This window comes from Lithobates pipiens, unplaced genomic scaffold (assembly GCF_037356315.1).
Source record: "Lithobates pipiens isolate NorthernLeopardFrog02 unplaced genomic scaffold, aLitPip1_a1.2 Scaffold_1, whole genome shotgun sequence".
In the NCBI taxonomy this organism is placed as follows: Eukaryota; Metazoa; Chordata; class Amphibia; order Anura; family Ranidae; genus Lithobates; species Lithobates pipiens.
In genome coordinates, this window is record NW_027507685.1 from 158,490,090 (window position 1) to 158,503,882 (window position 13,793).

The window sequence follows — 13,793 nt, forward strand, 5'->3', positions numbered from 1 at the left end:
GTGTGTACGCGGCCTAAGTGTTGAGATTTGACCTCATATTACATGGTTTTGGTGAATCTAAAAGAAAGTTATACAATGTATGGCCAGCCTTAGAGCAGGCATTTTTATTATATTGCTAACAGTTGACATGCTTGTAAATGTGTTAAGCCCTGTACATACAATCAGAAAATCGTAGAAAAAAATCTGATCTGATCTAGAGGTCGACTGATATATCGGCTGTTTGCCCATTTTGGAGAACTGGCCGTACCTCTGCCAGCCAAGTGTGGAGACCAACACCAGCCAACGGGATGGGATCTGGGTGCGTCGCTACGTGTATGTGGCACCGCCCCTTCTTAAACAGCCCAGTCATTGGCTGGATAGCTGCTGGGTCCCGCCCACCCCTGGTCCTGCCACCTCCAACATCACGCTGAATTTGTCAGTCTCTCTCTCCGTTTCACAGTTAAGGCCCGTACACACGGTCGGACTTTTTGACAACAAACATGCAAATTAGCTGTTTTGGAGCAACATCCGACTGTGTGTACGCTCCATCGGACAAACTTTTTCTGTTTTCATCGGACTTTTGTTGGCTCTGCGAACGGACAAACTTTTTGACAACAGAAGTCCGATGGAGCAAAGTCCGACCGTGTGTATGCAAAAGCATCGGACTTTTGTACAAGGTACAAACACGCATGCTTAGAACCATTGCAAACGATCAGACTACAATACAGAAGTTGACCAAAGGTGGCGCTGGAGTCATTGAACGTCCTCTTTTGAAGCGGCGTCAGTACGTTGTGACGTCATTACGTTCGTGTTTGTTGTCAAAAAGTCCGACCGTGTGTATGCAATACAAACTTGTGGACAACACACTTTGTACAAAAGTCCACGGAAAAGTTTGTACAAGTCCGACCGTGTGTATGGGGCTTAACACTATCAGCTGTGAAATCTGGCACCTGCGCAAAAAAAAAAGGCATCATATATCGGCTATCGGTCGACCTCTAATCTGATCATTGGTACAGAGCTTTCGAGAGCCAATCAGGACACTTCACCCCATATTACCGAATTGGAAATTCTTTTTTCGTAAAGGAAGAAAGGTAAGCCACTGTGCAGTCCTACATGCACCTAATTCTTATCACCTGGCTACGTCATGTAAGGGGGTGTAATTATTATTATTATTATAATACACAGTTTATATAGCACCAACAGTTTACGCAGCGCTTTACAATGTAGAGGGGGGACAGCACAATTACAGTACAGTTCAATACAGAAGGGACAGGAGGGCCCGGCCCGTAGAGCTTACATTCTAAAGGGAGGGGGTGGTGGTACAAAAGGTAATAGATGCGGGGAATGATTTGATGGGGGTGTGCAATGTAAACCATCTGCCACTGACTGGGGCCCATCTACATTTTGCTATGGGCCCTGTGGTTCCTAGCTATGTCCCTTTCATTGGTAAATAAAAATTATATATTATAGTGGAAATAAAAGACTAATTCCTCGATTTTAATCAGTTCCTGTTTATCGATCAAAATTCTTTTGATCAGTACTCCTCTCCATTGGCTTCCGGGTCTTCAGGGAGTTCCATTGGAGATCCAGTGACGCCACCGACATCAACGTCACCGGACCCCCCCCCCCCCTTCCCCAAGTGCCTCTGTCTGCTAATGAAGGGAAGGGGGCAGGAGTCTGGTGACATCAAAATTCTGATTGAACTTAATGCGTATGGGGGAGGAGCTACACATGACATCACCCGCTGCTGCCCTACGGAACTAACATGATTGTCGGCTTTACATGCTGTGTTTTTATCATCTTTATGTGAGTAGTTTGTTTGAACACAAAATGGCATCTTATACTTAAGCGGTGAGCACTTCGATTTTTTCTTTCTACCCATGACCTGGCGTCCTTGCTAAGGTCTAAGTAGACATAAGAGAAGTTTATGGTCCGTGTTAACCTTTTTTGATACCCGCTTGCATGACCACCTGTTTGCACAGGGGTCCATGCCATAAGGTGAGAGTAATTAGTTAGACCAGAGATGCAGGGATAGTCACGCTACTGTGGTTTGAATTTAAAAAGTATTTGTGTGAAGTTAAGTCATGGATTGTGGAAACTAACTAGTGTCGAGTGATTGTACAGTGGTGTGAAAAAGTGTTTGCCCCCTTCCTCATTTCCTGTTCCTTTGCATGTTTGTCACACTTAAGTGTTTCAGAACATCAAACCAATTTAAACAATAGTCAAGGACAACACAAGTAAACACAAAATGCAATTTGTTAATGAAGGTGTTTATTATTAAAGGTGAAAAAAAATCCAAACCATCATGGCCCTGTGTGAAAAAGTGATTGCCCCCCTTGTTAAAACATACTATAACTGTGGTTGTCCACACCTGAGTTCAATTTCTCTAGCCACACCCAGGCCTGATTATTGCCACACCTATTCACAATCAAGGCATTACTTAAATAGGAGCTGCTTGACACAGTAAGGTCCACCAGAAGATCTTTAAAAGCTACACATCATGCCGAGACCCAAAGAAATTCAGGAACAATTGAGAAAGAAAGTAATTGAGATCTATCAGTCTGGAAAGGGTTATAAAGCCATTTCCAAAGCTTTGGGAATCCAGCGAACCACAGTGAGAGCCATTATCCACAAATGGCGAAGACATGGAACAGTGGTGAACCTTCCCAGGAGTGGCCGGCCGCCCAAAATTACCCCAAGAGCACAGCGACGACTCATCCAAGAGGTCACAAAAGACCCCACAACAACGTCCAAGGAACTGCAGGCCTCACTTGCCTCAGTTAAGGTCAGCGTTCATGCCTCCACCATCAGCAAAAGACTGGGCAAAAATGGCCTGCATGGCAGAGTTCCAAGGAGAAAACCACTGCTGAGCAAAAAGAACATCAAAGCTCGTCTCAATTTCTCCACAACACATCTTGATGATCCCCAAGACTTTTGGGACAACATTCTGTGGACCGATGAGACAAAAGTGGAACTCTTTGGAAGGTGTGTGTCCAAGTATATCTGGCGTAGAAGGAACACTGCATTTCATAAAAAGAACATTATACCAACAGTAAAATATGGTGGTGGTAGTGTGATGGTCTGGGGCTGTTTTGCTGCTTCAGGACCTGGAAGACTTGCCGTGATAAAAGGAACTATGAATTCTGCTGTCTACCAAGAGATCATGAAGGAGAATGTCCGACCATCTGTTCGTGTACTCAAGCTGAAACGAACTTGGGTTCTGCAGCAGGACAATGATCCTAAACACACCAGCAAGTCCACCACCGAATGGCTGAAGAAAAACAAAATGAAGACTTTGAAGTGGCCTAGCCAAAGTCCTGACCTGAATCCTATTGAGATGTTGTGGTATGACCTTAAAAAGGCCGTTCATGCTCGAAAACCCTCTAATGTAACTGAATTAGGACAATTCTGCAAAGATGAGTGGGCCAAAATTCCTCCAGGACGCTGTAAAAGCCTCATTGCACGTTATCGCAAACGCTTGGTTGCAGTTGTTGCTGCTAAGGGTGGCCCAACCAGTTATTAGGTTTAGGGGGCAATCACTTTTTCACACAGGGCCATGATGGTTTGGATTTTTTTTCACCTTTAATAATAAACACCTTCATTTACAAATTGCATTTTGTGTTTACTTGTGTTGTCCTTGACTATTGTTTAAATTGGTTTGATGTTCCGAAACACTTAAGTGTGACAAACATGCAAAGGAACAGGAAATGAGGAAGGGGGCAAACACTTTTTCACACCACTGTATATAGTGTATACCACATTTACCACTGACTAATGCAGAGTTGCAATGCAAGGAGACCAGCTAAAAGTAGTTGGATCTGTATGTGCGTTATAATCGAAATTAGTCGATTAAAAAAAAAGATTAATCGAACCTGAAAATAGTAACAGCCTATATATATTTATCGCCAACAGTTTGCGCAGCGATTTACAACATGAGTGCAGACGGTACACTATCAATACAAATCAGATTTATTTTATTTTTTTTCCTTCATTCTTTACTGATTAAGCTTGCAGGATAGGAGTGTCATAGTCATGTAATGTGTCACACCTGGCTGCCTGTTCTCTTACCCAAGCAGATTGTACAAGTGCTATGAGCCATTAGGGATTATGTTTCAGACTCCAAACAGATGTTCTGATGCGGATAGAACACTTAAATGTGTAGTAACAGTTTGTGTTTTGGCTGAGGAGAAATTATGGATATCATTATGTGTATCCTTCATAATTCATCCTCTTCTATATTTTGTGCCAGGCAATGAAGCAAAAAAAAAAAATCTTGCCAGTCTCCTTTTTATGCCGCCCTGCCTCCTAAGCTTTTCTAGCAATGCCAACTGTGGGTTCAGACCCATCATAGCATTGTTAAACATGCACACAACCTCCTTAAGACCTATGCAGTTTGCATATTCCAGGTGCATTTTGCGCTTTTCGATACACACTTTTGATCTATTCAAGTCTATAGAACCAAAAACCTGAGAAAAAAAAAAGTCCCTGGCCCTTTCTATAAAATGCACAGATGTGAACTACATCCATAGGAAACAATGTTACATGCACTGTAGTGTGTTTCTGCTAAACTGAAAATGCACTAAAAAAAGCATAGATGTGAACCAGGCCTAAATGAGAGCAGCAAGTCACTGAGATAGACGGGTCCCAATATCTCTCAAAAATAGAATTATTTTTACAACATAAATATATGCCACTTTTTTTTTTTAATCTTCAATTTGTTATTGGTGATGTTTGTACCCCTTCTTTTTTTTTTTTTTTTTTCTTTGGCATTGGTTTGTGAGTATTGTAATCTTTGTGTGAGGACATCTCCACTGATCGGAAATCGGGGAGGTAGGAGTAGCATAGTAGTCACATGACCACCACTAAAATAGAAGAAGCCAGTGTTTGGTACCTTTTTTTTTTTTTTTTGTAATAGTATAAATGTTAGTTGTTTAAAGCTCTGCGAGTGCGACTACTTAAATTAAAGATCTGCTTTAAATTGGCACTCTAGTTTACAGCCTGGCTCACACTAGTGCAAATTCAGATGCAGCCTGAGTTGCACAGAATCGCATGACAATGGAAATCACCTTTTCAGTGGTGCCCATTCATATCAATGCAACACGGCATGATTTTGGAAAAGGGTCCTGCGCTACTTTGGTGTAATTCCAGCAAAAGGCCCCATGGTCAAAATGCAGCCAAGTTGCACTACATAATCACAATGAGAATCAAGTCACCACCACAGTGGTGTCAGGCTAACAGCTAAGCACAGTTTACATATAATTTTATCGACCAGTATTGTCATTTTTGTTGACCAGTCTTCTGATAATTAGAATGATTTACCCCAATTGATATGCCGCGTACACACGATCAGAATTTTGGTCGGAAAAAGCTCTGATGGTTTTCCCGAAGGGATTTCACTCAAGCTGTCTTGCATACACACGGTCACACCAAATTCTGACCATCAGGAACGAGGTGATGTACAACATGTATGACAGGACTAGAAAAAGGAAGTTCAATAGCCAGTAACCAATAGTTTCCGTCTCGTAGTTGAATCTGAGCATGCAGGAGTTTTTGCGTGTCGGAATTGCATACACACGATCAGAACTTTTTCCCCCGGAAAAATTGAAAACCTGCTCTCCATCTTTTGCTGGCGGCAATTCGGCCAGCAAAATTCCGATGGAGCATATACACGGTCGCATTTTCTGATGAAAAGCTCTCATCGGTCTTTTGCTGGCCGAAATTCTGACCATGTGTATGCGGCATTAAGGTCCTTTCACACAGGTGGTTCACCCAGCAGACTCAGTTTTGCTCAGCATTGAATTGATCCACTGGGCAGGCAGATGAACGTTCTGTCTCTGCTCATTGTGCTGAGATGGACCTGTCAGAGCCCCATTTTCCTCTGCGGGGAGATCAGAATGAAAATGGTCCGCTTTCATCCGATCCACCAGACGGATGGAAAATAGGGTTTCCAGCTGTCTGGATTTCACGGACAGGATGGGATCGGATAGCAGCGGGTGTCAGCGAACATGTCCCTGCTCACAATCGCTGCCCCATAGAGGTGAATTGAGTGTCCGATCAGGTCCACCTGAAAAACTGACTTGATCGGAAATGTTATACTTATAGACACCTGTGTGGGCACGCTCCCGTGTCCTGCTTCTGCCTCTATTCACACAGAAAGCAGGACTTGGCCCCAACTTTCATGTTCATGGGTTCAATCGTTTGTAATAAACATCGTTCGTTAGCCCACTCCCAAACAATGTTTTGCCAATTTGCACTTGACTACATTTTCTCACACTACAGGTAAGTATTCCAGCTTTAGAAAGCGTCAAAAATAATGTTTTCACCTTTTGAACTCTGCCAAAAAACACAATTGTACGACACTTCCAAGCAATGTTTCATATTCCCATTTCTGCCCTCTGTATGCTAAGTATTCCTTTTTTACATTCTCATAGGGGAGAGAAGACTCGGGACGTCTGAGGACACCAGGGACCCCACACCTCCCAAAGAAGGGGAAATACCAACACCAGAAGCAGAGGAGGAGGAAGGAGAGCTTGTTGAAATTGGCACAACAACAGGTGAGTGTCGGAGACCACAGCTTCTGGTAAGCTATCAATGTATGTCTGCATATTTATAATACATGGTGTGTTGTTTTTTTATTTATTTTTTTATTTTTTAGGTGATGTGGAAGAAGAATCACACATTTTACCAGTGAAAGTGCCCAGATCCTCATTGGGGAGATAATGGGGTGCAATCGCGATTTAGAGACTATACAGAAAAACATCAATGATGTTCAACAAAAAATGAAGAACATCATTGAGGTATTGGGGAAGAGTCTGAAACACCCCAAACTAGCTAGCATCGTTTTTACATTTTCAAAAACACTTTTATATTTTTAGAATAGCCAAATTTGGAAGATGCGCACAGTGTGTCAACATGTGCTATCTCCCATCATGGGGGATCAATGTACGTGTTTTGTGAGTGCAACCCCTTCCTTGCTACTAAAGTGGCTGAGATAAAGGGGTTACACCCCCAAAACACGTACAGTGGTGTGAAAAAGTGTTTGCCCCCTTCCTCATTTCCTGTTCCTTTGCATGTTTGTCACACTTAAGTGTTTCGGAACATCAAACCAATTTAAACAATAGTCAAGGACAACACAAGTAAACACAAAATGCAAATTGTGAATGAAGGTGTTTATTATTAAAGGTGAAAAAAAATCCAAACCATCATGGCCCTGTGTGAAAAAGTGATTGCCCCCTAAACCTAATAACTGGTTGGGCCACCCTTAGCAGCAACAACTGCAACCAAGCGTTTGCGATAACGTGCAATGAGGCTTTTACAGCGTCCTGGAGGAATTTTGGCCCACTCATCTTTGCAGAATTGTCCTAATTCAGTTACATTAGAGGGTTTTCGAGCATGAACGGCCTTTTTAAGGTCATACCACAACATCTCAATAGGATTCAGGTCAGGACTTTGGCTAGGCCACTCCAAAGTCTTCATTTTGTTTTTCTTCAGCCATTCGGTGGTGGACTTGCTGGTGTGTTTAGGATCATTGTCCTGCTGCAGAACCCAAGTTCGTTTCAGCTTGAGTACACGAACAGATGGTCGGACATTCTCCTTCAGGATCTCTTGGTAGACAGCAGAATTCATAGTTCCTTTTATCACGGCAAGTCTTCCAGGTCCTGAAGCAGCAAAACAGCCCCAGACCATCACACTACCACCACCATATTTTACTGTTGGTATAATGTTCTTTTTATGAAATGCAGTGTTCCTTCTACGCCAGATATACTTGGACACACACCTTCCAAAGAGTTCCACTTTTGTCTCATCGGTCCACAGAATGTTGTCCCAAAAGTCTTGGGGATCATCAAGATGTGTTGTGGAGAAATTGAGACGAGCTTTGATGTTCTTTTTGCTCAGCAGTGGTTTTCTCCTTGGAACTCTGCCATGCAGGCCATTTTTGCCCAGTCTTTTCCTGATGGTGGAGGCATGAACGCTGACCTTAACTGAGGCAAGTGAGGCCTGCAGTTCCTTGGACGTTGTTGTGGGGTCTTTTGTGACCTCTTGGATGAGTCGTCGCTGCGCTCTTGGGGTCATTTTGGGCGGCCGGCCACTCCTGGGAAGGTTCACCACTGTTCCATGTCTTCGCCATTTGTGGATAATGGCTTTTACTGTGGTTCGCTGGATTCCCAAAGCTTTTGAAATGGCTTTATAACCCTTTCCAGACTGATAGATCTCAATTACTTTCTTTCTCAATTGTTCCTGAATTTCTTTGGGTCTCGGCATGATGTGTAGCTTTTAAGGATCTTCTGGTGGACCTTACTGTGTCAAGCAGCTCCTATTTAAGTGATGCCTTGATTGCGAACAGGTGTGGCAATAATCAGGCCTGGGTGTGGCTAGAGAAATTGAACTCAGGTGTGGACAACCACAGTTATAGTATGTTTTAACAAGGGGGGCAATCACTTTTTCACACAGGGCCATGATGGTTTGGATTTTTTTTCACCTTTAATAATAAACACCTTCATTTACAAATTGCATTTTGTGTTTACTTGTGTTGTCCTTGACTATTGTTTAAATTGGTTTGATGTTCCGAAACACTTAAGTGTGACAAACATGCAAAGGAACAGGAAATGAGGAAGGGGGCAAACACTTTTTCACACCACTGTACATTGATACCCCATAATGGGAGATGGCACATGTTGACATTAGGCATGGGATCAGGAGGAAACTGGCCACTTTATGATTCTCAATTTGTGTGCATCTTCCAAATTTGGCTTTTCCAGGGGTGACACCCCATGTGATGAAGGCAATGTCAGCACAGTTTGTACATACTCATGTCTGATATTGTCTTCACTTTTCAAAGTTGAACTTTGTAAGTTCCTGTGTTCTGTATGTTATGCTTTGATACATGCCTGTTTACACAAAAATACCAAGTTATAAAAATGTTACCCAAAATAATGTTATATACACCAAACTCACGCACATGTGAATGTGCTTTGAGTAAAAAGTTAAACTCTCAACAATGTGTGGCTTCCTTTTTCAATGTGCAAAAGCAGTATTTGGAGTAAAGTTGTTGTTTTCTGTTGCAATGGGCGTTATTTACTAAAGGCAAATCCACTTTGCACTCCAAGTGCAGTTTCAGGTACACTTTTGCAGTGCATAGTGGATTTGCCTTTAGTAAATAACACCCACAGTGATGTTCAAATTTCCCCAATCACGCCATTTTCATGACCCCACATATTTCTGCCATGGTGCTGAAAATGATCAATATTTTTGTCAGTAATGCACAACATACATTATCAACAAAAAAAGGTGTGTGTGTGTGTAGCAGACCCACAACATAATAAGATTATCTGAAGAAAAGACTGTCATCTCATTTTGCACTGTTGTAGAAAAAGGGACAAAAAAAAACAGCAAAAAAACCTAGGAGACACCTAAAACAAAGCCAAGCAGTAAATGAAAACAAAGATGATTGCAGTTTCAAAGAAAAATTTATTAAAAAAATGCCTCTGACATTGTCTGGCATATCAATGGCCCCCCTACCCACAAAGTACTCCATGTGTTGGTTTCTGACCTTGCGGGCGCTTTGGGGGGGCAAGCCAGGACGAGCAGCTTCAAGGGCCCTGAGGATGACGTTTTCCGGCAAGTCTGCATCAGGGCCAACTGAGGCCACATAGTTTGTTGAATGTTTTTTCAAAAAATTGTGCAGAATGCAGCAGGCAAGCACAATGTAATTTGGTTTATATTCCGCCATGTGTATTGGCGTCAAAAATAGGTGGAACCGGCTGGCCATTATCCCGAAAGTGTTCTCCACAACTCTTCTGGCTCTGGCCAGCCGCACATTAAAGATCCTCTGATCTGGGGTGAGGGTCCTCATCGTGAAAGGGCGCATCAGATGGTTTGCCAGAGCAAACGCCTCATCCATGATGAAAACAAACGGGAGTCCTTCTACATTCTCCTCTGGAGGTGGCAAGCCCAGACTGCCACTCTGGAGACGCCAGTAGAATTCCATCCGTGCGAACACTCCACCATCCGACATCCGCCCATTTTTCCCCACGTCCACATACAGGAAGTCATAGGTCACTAACACCACTACCAACATCACGATACTATTATACCCCTTGTAATTATAATAGTAGGACCCCGAGTTGGGGGGTGGGACGATGCGGACGTGTTTCCCCATCAATTGCACCTCCACAATTGGGAAAGTCCCAACGGCTGGCAAAGTGGGAGGCCACAGTCTGCCATTCCTGTGGCTTTGAAGGAAACTGTGGAGTCAAACAATAAAAAAAAAAAAATGACTAATTTTGCACATCAACACTATTGGCAGACCACCGGACAGGTAAGAAGTGTGATAACACAAAAAAAGGAACAAATGGAAGCACATTTTGACATTCTGCTATTTCCTATCCAGATAAAAATAGGAGCAAAAAAAACTTTAAACTGTAGCATTTGAAAGTATTGAGGCAGGCCCTTGCACTACATGCTTTGGTAATTTCATCCATAAATCTGACCAGAATCTAAAGGTAGGTATAGTGTGTATTGGGTTTGGCAGAGTCAGCTGACCTAGCAGTTGGGGGGAGGGGGATTCCTAATGAGTTTGGCCCAACCAAAAAAAAAATCTGGCACTCTGCATGAATTTAAGCACACACATAACATTTGTACACATTTTAGGGGGTGTTTAGGGGAAAGCAATACTATGGAGCTGACAAAATACATTGATAAGTGACTAGGCTATAGGTTTATGGCCCCAGAAGAGCATACTGGGGAAGTTAGTGAAGGCAAATATGCATGAAGGACAAAAAAGGAACTTGAAAAGCTTCCAGCATGCATGAGGACAAAAGGGACAGCATATCAATCAGAGCATATTGCAATCGTGGTAATTAGGGAATGAGGAACAAATACAACACATTAGCAAACATTAAATACATAGAATGTGATGTTAAAGGAGAAAACTTACCTTCATATAGTCCTTAGCGAAAAGAATAGGTTGGGACTTTAAATCCCTTTTAAATGAGGCACCAAGAGGAACCGGATGTAGAACAGGTTATCTCTCGGTGATCGCCAATGGCATGTCGAGTCTGTTAAGTGAGTAGTGATTCAATGGCAATTTCCCGTCTATGTCTCCTTTTCCCCTATATCTCCCTTGATGATTGGGGTCAATATATATTCAATGATATACATCTTTTTCACAGATATGTCATATGCATCATCTCCTGATGAGGCGGTATTATTCCCCGAAACGCGTCAAGCTTGCAAAGATGCATACTCTGATAACAGTATCTATGAGGACACTTATTCCTTTTATTTTTTTCTCAAAGTTTCATATGAATGTGTTCATGGAGCAATAACGGGACTGTTACTGTATATTATATACCACTCGTGTTCAATGTTTTTACTATTTGAGTATTTGTAAATAACATCTTTACTGCAATTTTTATCCTTCACTGTATGATGTCATGTTTATGGCTTAGTAATAAATAACCTGTTTTACATCCGGTTCCTCTTGGTGCCTCATTTAAAGTCCCAAACTGCCCCTCTCTTTATACTTCATATAGTCCTTCTGCAGGATCTGATTGATGGCAGAACAGGTCTCTGGAATAATGATCTCAGAGCCTGGGGGGAGATGCCTGTCGAACTTGAGGTCCTGAAGAGTTATCCCTGTCGCCAAGTAGCGCAACGTGGCGATGAGCCTCTGCTCCGGAGTGATGGCTTGCCGCATGCAGGTATCCTGCCTGCTGATATAAGGGAACAGCAAAGCCAGCAGATGGTGAAAAACGGGTCCGTCATCCGGAGATAATTGCTGAAATCATCGGGATTGTTCTGGATCTCACGAAGCAAAGGCATGTGTGAGAACTGACGCAACCAATTCTGGGTCCACAAACTCCTCCTCGCCTTGTTCATGGACCGGGCTTGTATCAAAGCTAAAAGTCCAACACCAAGCCCCTGCACAGCACGAACTCTACGACGAGTACGTACATGAAACATGGCTTGAAAACGGTCGGCAGGTCAGAATGGACAACAGAAAGCCCCGATAAACAGCAAGGCCTGAAAGAACGAACTGAAAACCAGAAACGAGCAGACAATAAGCAATGAAAATCAAAGCGTACTATATACCAAGATATAGTCCACAACAGTGTTGCCAACCTACCGAAGTAAAATTTACTGACAGGACCCATGGTGCAGGTCGTCAGAGGTTGTGTGCAGACATGGTGCAGGGGGTCAGCGGTTGTGTGCGGACATGGTGCAGGGGGTCAGGGGCTATGTGGATGTGATGCAGGGGGGTCAAGGGTTGTGTGGACATGGTGCAGGGTGGTCAGAGTTTGTGCGGACATGGTGCAGGGGGTTAGAGGTTGTGCGGACACGGTTCAGGGGGGTCAGAGGCTGTGCGGACATGGTGCAGGGTGGTCAGAGGCTGTGCGGACATGGTGCAGGGGGTCAGAGGTTGTGCAGATATGGTGCAGGGGGTCAAGGGCTGTATGGATATGGTGCAGGGGGTCAGGGGCTGGATGGACATGGTGTAGGGGGTCAGGGGCTGTATGGACATGGTGCAGGGGGTCAGGGGCTGTGTGGACAATTGACATGATACAGGAGGGGGTCTGTCTGTTGATGGCTCTGTCCTCCCTCCTCCTCCTCCACACTTGGCTCAGTATATAGGTAGGTCAGCACATTTGACTGACCTGGATGGATGGATGGTCAGTCAGTGCTCCTCGTTCCCGAATCCTATCCAGGCCAGGCACAGGCATTATCAACCTCCCCGGACCTGGTCTCCTGCTGCTATTGTGATGCACCGCCGAGAACGAGCGGCGGCCATTCAAAAATGGTGCCAGGCGGCGACATTACATCACTGCGCATGCGCCTGCCCATGGCGCCCGACCGAGCGTGTACGAGTTCTCCCGAGCTTGGCAGGCTTCAGAACGGCGCATGCGCAGTAGAGATGTCGGCCTGCAGTCATCTTTTTATGGGCACCGCTGCCCGTAACGGACATTTACAGGCGCATCGAAAATGGGGTGAAATTTACAGACTGCCAATAAATTAATGGGCGGTTGGCAACACTGGTCTACAATGACCAACAAATGCTAACTGACTACACACACTGATAAGCAGATATGCACCGACAAGCACAAACTGAAGAGCAGTAACGATCTGAAGCACAAATCTGAAAAGCGCGAATCATCTCTCACCAAAATTCTACTAACACGCGATAAACACAAGATCAGCAGAAGGAGCCCAAATGGTGCCGGACGTGGTGCTGAACTTCCCTTTTCTAGTCCCGTCGTACGCGGCTTACGTCCCCGCATTCTTGCCAACTGAAAGAATTCCGACAACTTAGTCCGACCGTGTGTATGCAACACCACTTCCGGACTAAATCCGTCGGAATTTATCCGATGGATTTGGTTGTCGGAATGTCCGACCGTGTGCACAAGGGCAAAGAGAAGCTGAACCCAGAGGTCCTGCAGAGCTAACTGCAAGATAGACACCAGGAAGGATCTGATTCTGCCTGTTGTGAGTACAGATCTGTCATGGGGCCTGTCCTGTGAGGGCCAAACCTTCAGTTAGAAGAGTCAGAGGACGGGTGTCAGTAAAGAGGATGCTAGAGAGTATCCTGAAGATAAAGTAGCTTCAAGTCTGTTACTAGAGAGAGAAAGAAGACTTAATTCTTCCATACAAGTGGCAGTATGGTAAAAGAAGTGTGTCTGCTTCCACAAGTAATCCGGTGAGGCCAAGTGAGAGTTGTCATCTACTGTGAATAGTTCAGTTGGAGTATCCCACTATTCATTTCTTCATCCAAGTTCCACAATAAATATGAACAAAACAAATACCCTGGACTGTTTGAG

At 43.9% G+C, this 13,793-nt stretch overlaps 1 long non-coding RNA gene across 3 annotated transcripts in view; it reads left to right on the top strand.

The window, feature by feature from the left end:
• The window catches only part of LOC143977720 (uncharacterized), a 49,314-nt gene extending 42,292 nt beyond the window's left edge, over window positions 1–7,022 (top strand). For 2 of the 3 annotated variants that reach the window (XR_013273860.1, XR_013273858.1), the window contains 2 exons: window positions 6,411–6,533; window positions 6,635–7,022. This is a non-coding gene — a long non-coding RNA (uncharacterized LOC143977720). The remainder of the gene's footprint in view (window positions 1–6,410; window positions 6,534–6,634) is intronic. The other variant, XR_013273857.1, reaches the window with a different exon arrangement.
• The last annotated feature ends 6,771 nt before the right edge of the window (window positions 7,023–13,793 follow it).